Raw genomic sequence first — 14,397 nt, 5'->3', positions numbered from 1 at the left:
TGAGCTAGTGAACCTGCTTAGAAGCATTCTGGCAGGTGGTTAAGGGTAGCCTATCTGGGTTTCCAGTCTGGGTCCTGCCTTTTATTAGCTCTGGGGCCCTGAACAGGTTTCTTCACCTCACTTTTCCTGTTTCCCCATCTATAAAATGGGAATAATAATAGTATCTACCTCACAGGGATGTTGGAAGGCTGAGTTAGTTAAAGCTCTTAAAGCAGTGCCTGGCTCGTGGTCCCTGCTGTACGTGTGTTAAGTATCGTAATGATCAGTGAGCTGGCTTTCTAGACTTTGGCTTACATAGATAGCTGCGAGGAAGCTGACCTTCACTGAACCAGCTCCATCTTTAGACTGGCCAAATGAGGCTGGGGGAAGGCGCGATGCTTACAGTCCTGGCCTGGGCATAAAGCCCCTCCAGGCGGGTGGACCCCAGCTTTTGGGGGCCAGGTCTGTGAAGAGGAGGGTTCTTGCCCTGCTGGGTTTAGGAAGCATCTGGTCTTCCCCAGCCCTTCCTCTCTTCCAGTGGAGCCACCAGCAGTCTGAGCCACCTGCCTCCTCCAAGACAGCACGCAGGCTGCCCGGGGGCTACTTCCCCCTCCCTCTCCCCTCCCCCTAGAGGCCAGAGCTTGTGTTCTTTGTGATTCTCTTCTCCCCAGCTAGTGCTGAGCACACGCCGAGGGCTCAAGAAAACTTGTGGGAGGATGAATGGAAGAGAACCCATGGGCCACCAGGATGGCCTCGGCACTGGACAGAGACCCTAGGCTCATCTAGTCCATACTTCCAATCTCCCTTTTTCACAGAGGGGGAGCAAGGGCCCAGGGAGGTGGGGTGGCTCTGGCTGGAGGGCAACCTGAGGACTTATTTCTTCCAAGGCTTTGCCCCATGTAAGATGCTCCAAGTCGTGCCAGAAAAGGGATCCCTTCCTTTTGCTTCCACCCAACTTTGGAGCCTCCTGGTGCTAGAATAACCAAGGGTGGGGTGAAGAAACCTTTCTTTATGCAACCTCCATCTGCCTCCCAGTACCCCCTGTGCCACCGCCACCAGATAAAGAAGAGCTCGTTGGCCAGGCCTAGCAACAAGGAGCCTCAAACTCCTTGCTACTGCGTAACTCTCTGCTCTATCGTTTTTCCTGTGGCCACCAATCATGCTCTATAGTTGGATGAGCTCTAGGCATGTGGGGTTTTTTCACTGGTATCCCAGGAAGTTCTCTTTAAGATCTCGCTTCAACTCCTCTTGCAGTAGGACATGGCCACCCTTCCCACAGGGAGTGCAGAAACAGCCCTTTCCCTCTCCTGGCACAACCTGCCTCCGGGGGCAGCATTCGGTCTCGCCCGTCTCTGCTCCAGACTGTCTCTGGGACTGATGCCAAGGCTTCCTCACCCCCAAGGTTTTCAAGACTCTAGAGAACTGGTAGCTTACTCAGGGCTACACACACCTTTAAAAATAGCTCTTTGCTTTCTTTGCTGCTGGAGGGTGCTGAGGAGCTGATGCCCCTCGGCAGCAGAATTTAACCAGTGATGATGGGCTGCTGGACTAATGCCCCAGCTTCCTCGTCTCTTGGGCAGAACAACTCTGAGACACATTCCACGCCATCTCCGAGGTGCCCAGTGGGATTGAGCCCTGATTGCCCAAAGCAGTGGCCTGATCATTAATGACTCTGCATTGGCTTCCTTCTCTTCTGTGTCTTGTCCTCCACTTTCCTACTGACACTTCTTGGGGTCACCAAATACACGCCTTGTATTAAGACAAAACAAACAATTTAAATAGCCTTTTTTTGTGGGCCACTCCTCTGGATATAGACCAAGGCTCCAAGGCCTTCTCACCTGAGCTCCTCCCTAGGGTCTGGGAGTCAGGAACACCCCACTGCCATCTCCAGCATGTGCACACTCTCTCACACACACACACACACACACACACACACACACATGCACACGCGATGCTCTAACTAGCTCTGTGGCTTTGGGTAGTCTGTGTCCTCCTCCTGAGTGAATGTCCGCACCTGTCATCTGAGGGGAGCTGACTCATCTCCTCTGGCTTGGACATCCTGTGAGCTTGGATTCCAGTGCCGAGGCCAGACCTCCAAGGGCCACCAGCCCTGAGGTTCCAGGCTTTCTGGCCGGTGGAACCAACTCTGTCTTTGCTCATCTATGAGCACAGGGACCTGAGAGACTGTGCCCTCCCAGGTATATGAAGAAAAGCATTGGACTTCTTCCTTCCTGAGACTTCTCCAGATTCATGTGATAGAAGGTGGCCATGGAAACCTAGGGCTGCTGTCATTAATATGGCAACATTTAAGGTTGTGCACCAGAGGCCCAAGAGCAGGGAAGGAAGCCCTGGGTTAGAATCCTGTTTCCACTGCTTCTGATGTGACCTTGGGCAAGTTGTGTAACCTCCTGAGGTCTATTTCCTCATCTGCAAAACAGGCATCCTCGTAATGCCTCTGCAAGGCTGCCGTGAGAAATAAATAAAGCTCGCCAAGCACCTAGCACAGCGCCTGGAACACAGCAGTCCTCGATACATGGTGATGGTGAAGGTGGTTTTGTATTCTGAGCCGAAACCCTGTAGCGTGGGGTCCCACAGGAATCCCCCAAAATACAGCGTGGAGAATTCCTAAGTGCAAGGGTTCGCCTTCCTGTCAACCTTCACAAAATAGAAAAAATAGGGTTTTTCGCAATTCTGTATGGCCTTTCCCAGCCCTCCAGACTAACACCCAGGGTCTTTTGGGAGGGGAGTGAAGATGGACTGACTTCCTTGAGGCCCCCTCCCCCCTCCCCCCTTTCCCCATCCACTGGAGCAACAACACATGAAGGGCTGTGGTCTCGGAAGTCACCAAGTCATGGGGTCCACAGCCTCTGAGGAATCTGTGCGGATTCACCACCTACAGGCAGGCCCCCTGGCGGTACCCACCACAGGCTGGGGGGTGCCCTAGGTGGGCATTTGTGTAAATTTGTGCTTTGGGCACTTTGTCAGGGAGCGGTGGAGGCCTGAGTGCTCAGAACCTCTATCTGGTGGCTAAGCATGAACAGAATGTTCCCTGCCTCTGTTTCCCCCTCCTCACTCCTTCTATATAAAAGTGGTCCAAGGAAAGAAGTTCAAATCCTCACCCCAGGCTGTCATAGCTTGAAGGACCATCTCTTTCAATCCGCAGTCTCTTACAGAACTGGGAGTCCAGTGCTCCAGCGCCCAGAGCATCGCTCCTCCCAAGACACAGGCTGCCTGTGTTTCCAGGGTTTGCCAGGCTGACCTCACATCATAAAGCTGCCTTCCCTGGTGGGTCTGATTTCAGGCAGCCTGGCAAGCGGACAGGAATCATGTGAACGGGGTTCACTCTGTGACAGGCATAGCTTCTTTTAAGCCCCTTCCTTGCACATCTGGAGAGAGATTCTGGTGACCTCAGCTGTCCTGGGCTCCAATCCCAGCTGCAGAAACGGATTCCTTGAATGGCAGTCCACTAGCCTGGAGAAATTTAGGGTCCCTGCTAACATATGGGAGACGCTGGTCACAAGAGTCTTCCCTGGGTTGGGGCACCCGTTCGAGAAAGTCAGAAGTAGAATGTGGGCGGCAGCAGAATGAGCTTCTTAGAAGTGCCCACATGACATCAGGCCCCACCCGCGAGGCTTAGTGTGGATGATGGTGGGCAGTGTGGGGTGGGGTCTGCTTTCCCATTTGTGCAACGGCTAGAACAATTCCTGGAGAGCCAGCCGGGAGTGTTTTGAAGGCTGGAGAACTCCTCAGGCTGGAAGATTCCCCCAGAGGGCCTGACCAATTGCACTAGATTATCCCAGACTCTGCCAGCCTTTCTTAAAGCTCTTTTGGGACAAAGAAACTAGGCATTTTCCAGACAAAAGCTAACAAAATGCCTCGCATCTCAAGATTTTTCAGCCTTTCCTAAGACACTTCTTGCTCTCCCTCACCTGAATCGATAAAGCGATCTTAGATGGTCGGTAGTAAAGGCGGAGCCAGGGGAGCCAAATGCCCTTGGGTTCCCAGGAGGTACTGGGGAGGGGCTGCAGGGGAGTGAGGGCCAGCATGAGAACACTTTGACTCTGTGCTGAGTCAGAGCAGAGGCTAGAAAAGGCTGCCTGAGGCGGTGGGAGAGCCCGGAACTGGCAGTCAGTGTCCCACCGCCTCTGCCGGCCGCGCTCGCTCGGAATAACCTTAGGCGCACGGCTTCTCTGGACCTCTGCGTCCTCTCACCTGGAAAGTGAACAGATGAGCGAGATGCTTTGGCATCCGGAAGGAAGGCAAGCTCGGCTTCCCCCATCTCCCTCCCCTCGGCCAGGGCCCTCGGGGCCCACACAGTGCCTTCCTGTTCACTCCCACACCCCACTGCCCTGGACACCCACGGGCGCAGCCAGCACCTCCCCGACCTCTCCGACCCCCGTCATCCACGCCGGACGCTCACAATGGAAACCCTGGAGGAGGGCGGCCGTGTCCTTCCTGGCTGTCCCCTTGCAGAGGGTGCCCGGCCTTCACTCGCTGTGACAAATGCTCCCCACCCCCACGGGCCCCAAGAGAGTAAGCCATTCTCTCTCCCCTCGGCTCCTGGGAGATTCCAGGCTTTGGTATCACAGCTATTCCTGAAGGTGCTGGCAGGTTTGGTTCATCTGGAGGGTTTCCTGTCGAAGGCGTCACAGTCCTTCTCTGGGCTTGTGCCCTCCCCAGACCCAGGCCCGCTACACCCAGGTGCTCACGGTGGGTCCCAGTAGCATCTCGTGCAGCCCCCACCAGGCGTCCCAGCTGGAACCCCCCAGCCCCGCTTAATGCCCCCCGACGGCGGGCTGTCAGCACCTGGTGCCCCCCCAGGGAGGCCTCACCTAGAAGCTTCCTCAGGGCACCTGCCTCACAGACGTCCACGCTGGGCACACTAACTAACCCTGTCTTACTGTCGCTGGAAGCCTGATAGTTCTGAGCGCTGTTTCCTCTGAGACAAGCGCAGATCCGGTAGCAAAATCCAGCTCCAAGGGCACCTCCCTGCCCCCTCCCCAGCACACCCCACGGTTCACAGACGCCTGCTTCCCGGGGCCGGTGGGCGGAACCCACCGAGCCCCTGAACACGCATCGGGCTTTCTCACTTTCAGTGTCTGCCGGCGTCAGCACCCCCGAGGACCAGTCCCCACTCCCCATGGGCTCATGTCACCCACCCCGAGGATGGAGTCCAGAACCACAGCCTTTCCTCCGTCCCCACCACAGCTCACAGTCGCCTCACAGCTGCAGACGCACCGAATAGTTACAGCCTAGGGAACTCGGGCTTTTATTCCATTTTTTTCTTTTATGATGAACTATCTTAGATATGCAAATATGGATAACATGGACAGGAGGTACAGGGAAAAATATTCACTTGTACCTGGCTCAAGAGACAGCCTGTGAGAAGCCTTTAATATCCTGTGTGTTCCTCCTTCTCTCCTCAGAGGAAGGCCTGTCCTGAATTTGTGTTTCTCATCCCCAGCTTCTCCCTGGGGACAGATTTCCTCCATGTGTTGCATAAGCAATGGTGGCTGCCTGGCCCGGGCGCCAAGTCCGCGTAGGTGCGCGGGGGAGGCTTGGGGACACTCAAGGTCTAGCAGAGCCCAAAAGGGTCAGGAAGCCCCTCCAAGTGGAGCAGGCGCAGCTCCATGCTGGCAGGACTGGAAAGAGGGCCGGGGTCTGATGCAGCCAGCTGTGCGAGTTAGTTACTACAACAGGGAGGACTTTCAAGGGAGAAAAACGGACTTGCTCCTTAAGGAGCCTGCGCTTCCAGCCCTGTGCAGCCAGGATGTGTGATGATTTCCAAACGCACGGTGGGGACCGTCAGCCATGCAGGAGCACCTGAAAATAGCCCATGGAGATGCCAGGGTATGCTGGTAGAGGTGAGCTTGGGACACGTGAGCCGGCTGGCAGCGAGGTCAAGGGAGGGAGTCCCTCTGGGTCCCCGAGAGGAAGGAGCCCGTGAGGCAGTGCTGGCCGACACACACTTAGGGGCAGCATCGTGGAAGTTACAGGCACGGACTCGGAGCCAGACTGCCTGGATTTGCACGTTGCCATCCACCTCGGTGTGGCCTTGGGCAAGTCTCTTCACCTCCTTGTGCCTTACTTTCCTCTCTAGGAAAGGACCATGCTAGTACCGGCTGTGAGATGCTCTAAGCCCTGTACATGTAGCGACCATCGTGTTCCCTTTTAGGATTTCCAACATGTTACTTTGTCAAATAAGAACATAGAAGGCAAAAGTATGTCCCAGCTTTCCCTGTACTATTGCAAGGGCACACGAAAAGCAGGAAGGATGTGACGTCAGATAAGGAACAGCCTTTACCTTGAACTGTCAGTTTCTAGGATCTTGCTGTCTTATCTAGGGGGTCTTTACACGGAGAAGTATTGGACTTTTCCATACGGTGTGATTGCCGAAGCTCTGAGTTAGAGATGACGCCAAGGGAACCTTACCAGAAGGCTCTAAGGGCGGGGAGGCAGCAGAGTATAATTTGTATGAGAGTTAGAACCAGACAGACCGCTGTGGTTAAAGTCCGACCACTCACTAGCTGTGCGGCGCTGGGCTAGCTCCTTAACTTCTCTGAGCTCGTTTCCTTACGTGTAAGGCAGAGATACCTACTACGTTTTGCTGGGAGAGTTGATAAAGCAGTGAGCACAAAGCCTCTGGCACCTGTCTGATGCTCTGTAAATGCAGGTTTTCCTGGTTCTGGCTCCTAAGCTCCCTGGAGAGCAGAGACCTCACCCGGTCCTTCTTGGGTCCCTCCAAGAGCCCTGTGATGGTGGCCTACACAAACCGTGTGCACACAGCCCCCCACCCCCGAGCCAGGGCACAAGACCACGCCTCTTTATTTCATCCTCCGCCAGGTCCAGGCCAGCCCTATCTCACCCAGGAGAGTAGATGTGTCCTGGTTCCTAAGCCATTTCTAGGGAAGGAAACCCTCCCAGCTCCTCCCAGGCTCCATTTCACCCCACTGATGGCTGACAGGTGCTTATAGGTGTGCAGTCAAGTGTATGTGTGCCAAAAAAACAAGAGTCTTACGATACAAGAGATGGAAATGGCAGAATTACCAGTAGGGTACAACATTGCTCTAGACATCCATCAAGTTACTACAGAGCAAGATTCCCTACCTGTTTGTTTATAGTCCCCTTCCTCATCTTCACAGTTCCTCCTGGAAGTCCTTGCTAATGTCTAGCTCCAATCTTGCTTGCTGCAGTAGAAACCACTCACAAGCTTACAGTGTCAGAATGGCCAAGCCATTTCCCACATGCCTGTGGGTTTCATGGGTCATCTCCAAAAGTGTTTGGGAGGGAGGGGCAATGCAGGACACACTGGCTTTGGGAAGAAGCCCCAGAGACCCCAGCTTGGGGAGTCGCCCCGCCCCCAGGCAGGGCAGGGGGTCACTGCCAGGCCATGAACCTTTTCCTGCGGGGGGACTAAACGGTTTCTTTCTCTTAGGAGAACAGGCAGCCAAACTGTCAGCTGGCAAGATTTTCCTGATAAAATGCTTCTGCTCTTAATCGCATCCTCGCTGGGCTGTGACAGCCCAGTGCTGGGTTAAATCATTTCCTCTCCTGCCCTGATATCTAGAAAATCTCCTCTCCGGGCCTGTTGGCCCTGCTTGACTGGCATTTGTTGGGGCTTTTAGCTTCTTTGATCTTTTCCCCAAATTGGTCCCTCAATTCTCAAGTCTCTCTCCCCTCCTCTCTCCAGCCAACGCTCCGTATGTCACAGGGCAGGCTTGAGTAGGAGCATCTGAAAGCATCCACCTCCTCCTCCAGGCCCATCACCTGCCATCCAAAGGAGGGGTCGGACCCTCCCTCTGACCAGCACAGCCCAACGACCCTGAGCAAGATGCTGTGTGTCCCCTCCTGCTCGCCATACTTGGGACTCTGCTCCTGGGACCCCGTCCCCTGAGGAGTCAGCCTCTCCTCCCAAGTACTTCCCCATCACACCTGCGTTTCTAGACCCCTTCTCCTGGGACTCCTGGATCTCCACTGATGTCTCCAACTCTCTGCTCCTGAAAACCCCAGCTTTAGAATAGCCTGCATTTACAGAGTGCTTACTGTGTACCAGACACCTTTGCACATGCCATGTCCTTAAATCCTCTCAGCCACCCCAAGAGCTAAGTGCTCCTGTTGTCCCCATTTGGCAAATAAGTAAATTGAGGAGTCGAAAGCTTCGGTCATTTCAGCGAGGTCACAGTCTGGAGATGGCCACGCCAGGACTCGAAACTGGATTTGAATTTCTCTGTCTGTGCTCAGTGGCTCCGTATCTACGGCCCCCTTGACGTCCTCCTGAACTCTTCCAGCCCAGGGCCCTCCCATCCCACCTCCTCGCCCCAATCCTCCTTTTGAACTGAGAAGGGACTCCTCAAGGACCGGGGGCTCATCTCTCTGCCCTCAGAGAAGAAAGGCAATTCTTGCATTTTAAAGTTCTATCCTGGTCTGTAATTAAGAGTGCCCTGTTCGCCAGGGCCGTTTCTTGTTGTAAGTTAGTAAAGTCACACTAAGACTAAGTCTCAGGCTCCCCAGAATTTGTTTCTGGTGAGTCAGTTCCTCTGGAACTTGTGGACCTCAGGGAAGCCCACCTGACCCTCCAAAACTGTGAAACTGCAGCCTGGACTTAGAACACGGTGACCACAGCAGGTCCAGCCAGCTGCCCCCAACCTCTCCCCACTCCAGACAGAAGCACACAGACAGCTGTCTTCCCCGTTTTGTTTTGTTAACCATCACAAAAACAATCTCAAAAAACCTTTTCTTAAACCATTCCAAGGCCTCTCAAAGGCAGTAAATTCTTCAAGAACGCCGATCTGGTGTGATCACTCTTGCTATAGATTATTTCCTCAGTTTTGGTTTGATGAAACAAATTTAAAACCCTTTTTGTCATACATCAGAAACACTTATTGGAATCAGAGATCATTTTCATGGTTGTGTCACAGGTTAAGAGATAAGTGAACAGGTAAAGATGACCTCTCAGAGGAGAAAACAAAACAACACAGGAAGCAGTAAGGCTAGAAAGGCCTCTAGGCCTGCAAAGAGCGGCCACCCTTTCTGAGAATGAAAAAAAGGGCATCCTAAAGATTCAGGTGAGCCGTTTTCAGCAAATGGAACCAGAACTCCCCCAAAACTGGACAAAACTCTGTGTTAACAAACACCAACAACAGTGGCAGCCGGGCAACCCTGTGGCCGCTCTCACGTTGTTGTCCTGGCAGCATTATCTTTAGTTACGTTTACTTCTTTAAATAAGAAAGCCTAGAGCTTTTTTAATTCTCCCCTAAAAATATTCTCTCGGTCATTTCTGTTTCCTGCCGGGTTGCACGGAGCCTCACACTCAGGGTGGAGCGCAGGCGAGAAGGGCCCAGCCTTTCAGGTCCCTGGAGTACAAGCCAGGTTCCACCCGTCACTTCCCGTGTTGACAAACCCCTCTCTTCTTTTCTCATCTGACTCCAGGGGTAGAATCTGCCACAGACCCTGGTTCAAATCCTGTCTCTGCCATTTACCAGGTACATACATCCCCGATTCTCAGCTTCCTGTGGGTAACGTTTTATAAGCTTTCATGAGAATCAAACAGCACCTGTGTCGCCCATAGCACGCATTCAGTGCGCGAGGGCTAGCGTTCTCCTCCCCTCCCTAGTGGGTGGGGGACACAGAACAGAAACACGGAGGGAGGAGGAATTCTCTAACCAGCTTTAAACACGCTACCTGTCGGGACGCTGGCCCCAGCCTGGCCTTGCTCACCCGGCAGCCCTGGTACAGCCCTGGGGGTGGGTACGTTCCCTGAGTACCTCTGGTGACTACCTGGGTGACCACGTGAGAGACTGTCTTAGAGGACGGCCAGGCCTGGGAGGGGGCGCACAAGGAGGTTGGCGCAGACACAGCCCAGCTGAGGTCCATCCCCTGAGCAGAGCGGCAGACACCAGGGCAGGACAAAGCCTTCGTGATGCTCGCTGGAGTTAGGGGACGCCCCCACCCGGATGGTACTAGTTCGTCTTTTTGGCTCCAGAGTCTGGCAGGGAAGACACAGGTGGGCAAAGAACACAGAGGGTAAAGCGACCAGGGACAGACTTCTCAGGCTCTGGGACCCAATTCTTCTGCCACCTTCGTTGTGGTCGCTCTCTGGTGTGGAGCCGATCAGGCTGGACCCTGCTGTGACCTCACAGGGATCCTCAGAAGACGGGGAGCACACCTGCTCAATAGGCCCAGATCAGGAGGAGCAGCCCCTCCCACGCCCACTGCTCTGGGCTACATGCAGTTTGCTGCGCCCACACGGGACAGACGGACAGACACTTGTCCTCAACCCAAAGGACTCCCGCCTGGGCTCCACTCCAGGGCAGCACATCCTGGGGGGTCTTCAGAGCCCTGGGTCAGGGTGCAGGACCCCAACTCCTGCAAAGCCTCTGGAAACTAATCTCTGGACTCCGAGGAGACACACCACGTCCCTTGGCTCCGCCTGCCACTCGCTGACGTCCTGCTGTGAAGAGACAGGGACCCCTGAGCCTGGGGGCTGGGCAGGCCGGGTGGGCCTCTTCCCACCACCCCGCCCCTCCTGGGGCCTCATGGGAGGCTGAGGCCTTTTTGTGCTTCTCTGGGCAAGAGCACGCAGTTCTGCAGCCCCAGAAGGACCCTTTCTGCTTCCACGGAGGGTGGGGGGTGGGGGTGGTAGGGGGCATCAGAGTGGGCAGGGTTCCCAGCAGCCTCTGAGCCCAGAGGTGACTAATGGAGCCATCAAAGGACTGGAGGCTCCCAAGCCCAGCTGTTTGAAGCCTAAACTGTATTGATTGAGACTTTAATTGCTCCGTAATTGCTTAGTAAACACTGGCCGGTCCATTGATCAGGGCTCCAGCCACTGGGGAGAGACCAGAGGGGGACGGGTGCTGATGCAGGGTCTCCCCACACCACGCCGGGCGGGGGGGCCCTTCCTCAGGGGTCTCCAGCAGGGCCCGCAGCCTGGCTGGCTGGTGACTGGGGATGGGGTTACCGAGAGGGACTGCCTAGGGCAGGAGGCTCTGTCATTGGCCACGGTGTTCTAAGGGGAAGCACCAGGCTGCAGAAGCCTTTCTTCTTTCACGGGGGGGAAAATACAAAAGCCAGCCTAGAACAATCAGCCCTGGCAGGCTGCAGGCTAATATACTAACAGCGGTTAATTCCATGTGACTGGATTCCATTTTTATTTTCTTCTTTACAGTTCTGTATTTTCCACATTGCCAACAACTAGCAAGTATAACTTATAATCAGAGGAAATAGATGTTATTTAGGATCGAGTGAAGCGGCTGGAGGCATTTCTCCTGTGCTCTTCAAGAAAGTCCTAGCAGCAGCCCCAAGGAAGGCAGTTGCCTGTTGGAGTCTGGCCGGCGCTGAACTTCCAGCTCCAGGACCGACTAGCGGGGTCCGTCTGCCAGACCCCGAGCGCCCCTCCACCCCAGGGTCCTTATCTGCAAGTGGCCACAGCAGCCGTCTCACGGGATTACGTGAGATGAAACACTGGGAGTGCTCAGTGCAACAGCAAGCATTCGTGCCACTTGCATCCTGGAGGCAGGACCAGGTACCCAGAGGGCCCCCCCCCAGGGCTGGGGGTGGCTCAGCTTCCTGCTTAGTGCCCTGCCTTCCCAAGTGCCCCCCGACCCCAGCCTCCTGTCATTTCTCTAACAGAAGCCAATCTTCCTCATCTCGGGCCCCACTGCCACCCACGGAGACAAATGGGCCCTATTACGCTGGAGGCAGGAGGCGGCTGGCCAGCTCCAGGGTCATTGTTCCCAACTCACTGAGAGCCAGAGAGGGAGGGGAGCCCGTGGGATGGAAAGCAGGGCTGCGATTACTGGCCTATTCAGTTCCCCGGAATAAAGGCCTGTCATTAGGAGCAGCAGGGGAAGGTGGGAAGAGGGGCAGAGCCTGGTACGCACTCCACTCGTCGTGTGCCCGGGGCTGCGTGAACGTAGGCACGATGCACAGTGGGCCAGCCTTGGAGGCCTTGCCAGCCCCATAACTGCCCCATCCCCCATGCCCACCACACAGCCTCCAGGTCTTCCCACTTCCGGGAGCATCCCCCTGCAGTCTCTCCCTGACTCCACCCCCAATCTCACACCCCACCCCACATGCCCCAGCACTGGGGCTCTGGGGGGGGGGGGCAGGTGTCTCCCTGGGGCTGCAGCAGCTCTGTGGGTGACCAGCTGCAGCCCCCAGGGGATGAGCCCAGTGGCTCAGGAAAGGGACTCTTGCTCAACCCCACGGCTGGAGGTAGGGACAGGGAGGGGCAGCCCCTCAGACTCTGCTGACCTGCTCACTACTGGCTTCAGCCGGGCTGTGGAGGAGGGAGCGGGCCCTGGTGGCCAGCCCTGCGCTCACACATCAAGGCCCTGGCCCTGAACTCCGGCCACTGGCGCAGAGGCCTTACTGGGTCTCCTGTACAGACCACTGGTTTATCCCAGACTTGGCTGGGTCCTTGCTGAGCAGGTGGGAACCCACACTGAGCAGCTGGGAGGAACCTGGCTTGTCTCAGAGCCTGGCCCAGGGTCTCCCAAGGTGGCCCAGAGGCCTTGTGACCCCCCCACCCCGCACGTACAGGTCACCGTCTGGCCTCTGACCTGGGCACCTTCTTGTAGGGAAACTCAGAGGCGGTCTGGGTTCGATCTCCACGGGTGCAGGCAGGACACCTGCTTAAAGGGAAGGCAGAGGGGCTGGGAAGGTCCCGGATGGGGCTGGGAACGGGGATGTTGGGAGACTGATGGGAGAAACTGTATCTCAGGGTGGAATCTGCCCAAGAAGCCAAGAACAGACAGACCGACTGACACACACACTGCTGGAGATCAGAAGGCACCGGAGGGCCTCCTCCCGGAGATGCCGAGACGCTGACATCAGACAGATGAACAGACAGACAAACAGAAACATATTCCGGGAAACTACAGGCCAGACAGACAGGACAACTTGGAATAACTGAGAAAAGACAGCGGCTGGAGGTCTGGACCAAACTGGGGGCCTGCCCCCTGCCTGCACAGAGGGAGGGCTGTGGTGGGCGGTGCTCACAGGCCCGCGGTGACCATGACCAACGCTCCAGAGAATCTCTCACCTCCCACTCTCCCTCCCAGCACCTCCGCCCTGACCTGGCACCTGCCCCTTCAAGGAGAAGCTAAGATAATAGATTTCCTTCCATCCCACCCAAATCTTGGAAAGGAAGCCTATTCTGCTGGCACCCAGGCCCCCAGTACACTACCTCTGTCTCCCACCCAGCGCACCGGCTTTTCCCACCACCCCCTACCAGGAGTCAGGCTGCAGGGTAGTCAGAGGAAGAGAGGGAGGGCCTCAGAAGACCCAGGTCCCCCAGGCCCAAGCTTCCCGGGGACACTGTTATCCACCCTCACCAACGCCGGTGATCGGATGGCGGCGATAAATGTTCACAGAAGTGAGTTGGCCAGATGGGGGCAGGAGGCAGACCCAACAGCTTTTCTCTTCTCCTCCCTTCCAATGAGGGCATGTTTAGGGAGAAGACTTGGCTGTGTGCCTGAGCCCCGGGGCTCCTGGGAGGGGGCGGGTCTCCCACCCCCTTGCTGTCCTCCTTCCTCTCCTCTCCCACTGTCTCTTTCTCCCATTTCTCTCCTTCTTTCCAGTTTCTAAGAAGCCCATTTTCAACTTGGGGGCATCACAATGTCCCCTGGATGGGGGTCCCGGGAGATCCAGGCGGCCTCACTCTCCTTGGGTCCTGGGCACAGAGCTGGGCCTGAGACCTCCGGGCATTAGCACCGCGCGTGGCCTGCCCCTTGCCTTCCGCCCCAGGAGGGTCAGCCTTAGGAAAAATGTGCCTCTCTCGGCCCTGGGGGTGAGGGTCCCCAAGCTGGGCACTTATTTTGACCCAGCCTCCACCATTCCTTCCGCAGAGTCCTGCCTCTCCCAACCCCCTCTGGCTTCCTTAGAGGGAAAACAAGCAGTAGCACCTTTCAGGGGGAGGTTTTCTGTCCCCAGGCTCACTAGCTGCCATTTCTGATTACTACCTGGTTATTTTCCGAGAAGTAAAGGGGAAAGGGTCCTGGAACTACTGAGTATTAAACCTGGGAGTGGTTAGAGGTAGGTGTGGAGGGTCCTTAGTGCAAGTGCCATGGGGCTCTGCACCTTCTGCTCCCCTCCCGTTCAGCCTGAGCCACCCAGAGGCTCCGTGAGATGGCACGGAATGTTGCTCCCTAGATAGACCAGCCCCTTCGTCATACAGATGGGGAACCTGGGGCCCTGGGGAGTAACGCACCCACATTCATTCTGACAACAGGAGATGGCCAACAAGGCAAGTTTCAGGCCAAGCATCCTGACCCCCAGGGAAGTAAAGAACAAGCAAATAGAAGAGTGCTGAACTGAGTTGGAAGCCTTGGGGGAGAGAGACTGGGACGAAGTGTGATCAGCACAGAGGGAGGAGAGGACACTGAGACGGAGGGACACGGGGGTGGGGGGTGTGGAGCG

The 14,397-nt window shown here is 55.9% G+C and overlaps 1 protein-coding gene across 1 annotated transcript in view; it reads right to left on the bottom strand.

Annotated features, from left to right (window-relative positions):
* The window catches only part of IQSEC3 (IQ motif and Sec7 domain ArfGEF 3), an 82,141-nt gene that overhangs the window by 41,709 nt on the left and 26,035 nt on the right, over positions 1-14,397 (bottom strand).

The sequence above is a fragment of the Camelus ferus genome, chromosome 34 (genome assembly GCF_009834535.1).
Source record: "Camelus ferus isolate YT-003-E chromosome 34, BCGSAC_Cfer_1.0, whole genome shotgun sequence".
NCBI classification, from domain to species: Eukaryota; Metazoa; Chordata; class Mammalia; order Artiodactyla; family Camelidae; genus Camelus; species Camelus ferus.
The sequence above is the reverse complement of the archived record's forward strand: the minus strand, read 5'-3'. Positions and strand labels throughout refer to the sequence as shown.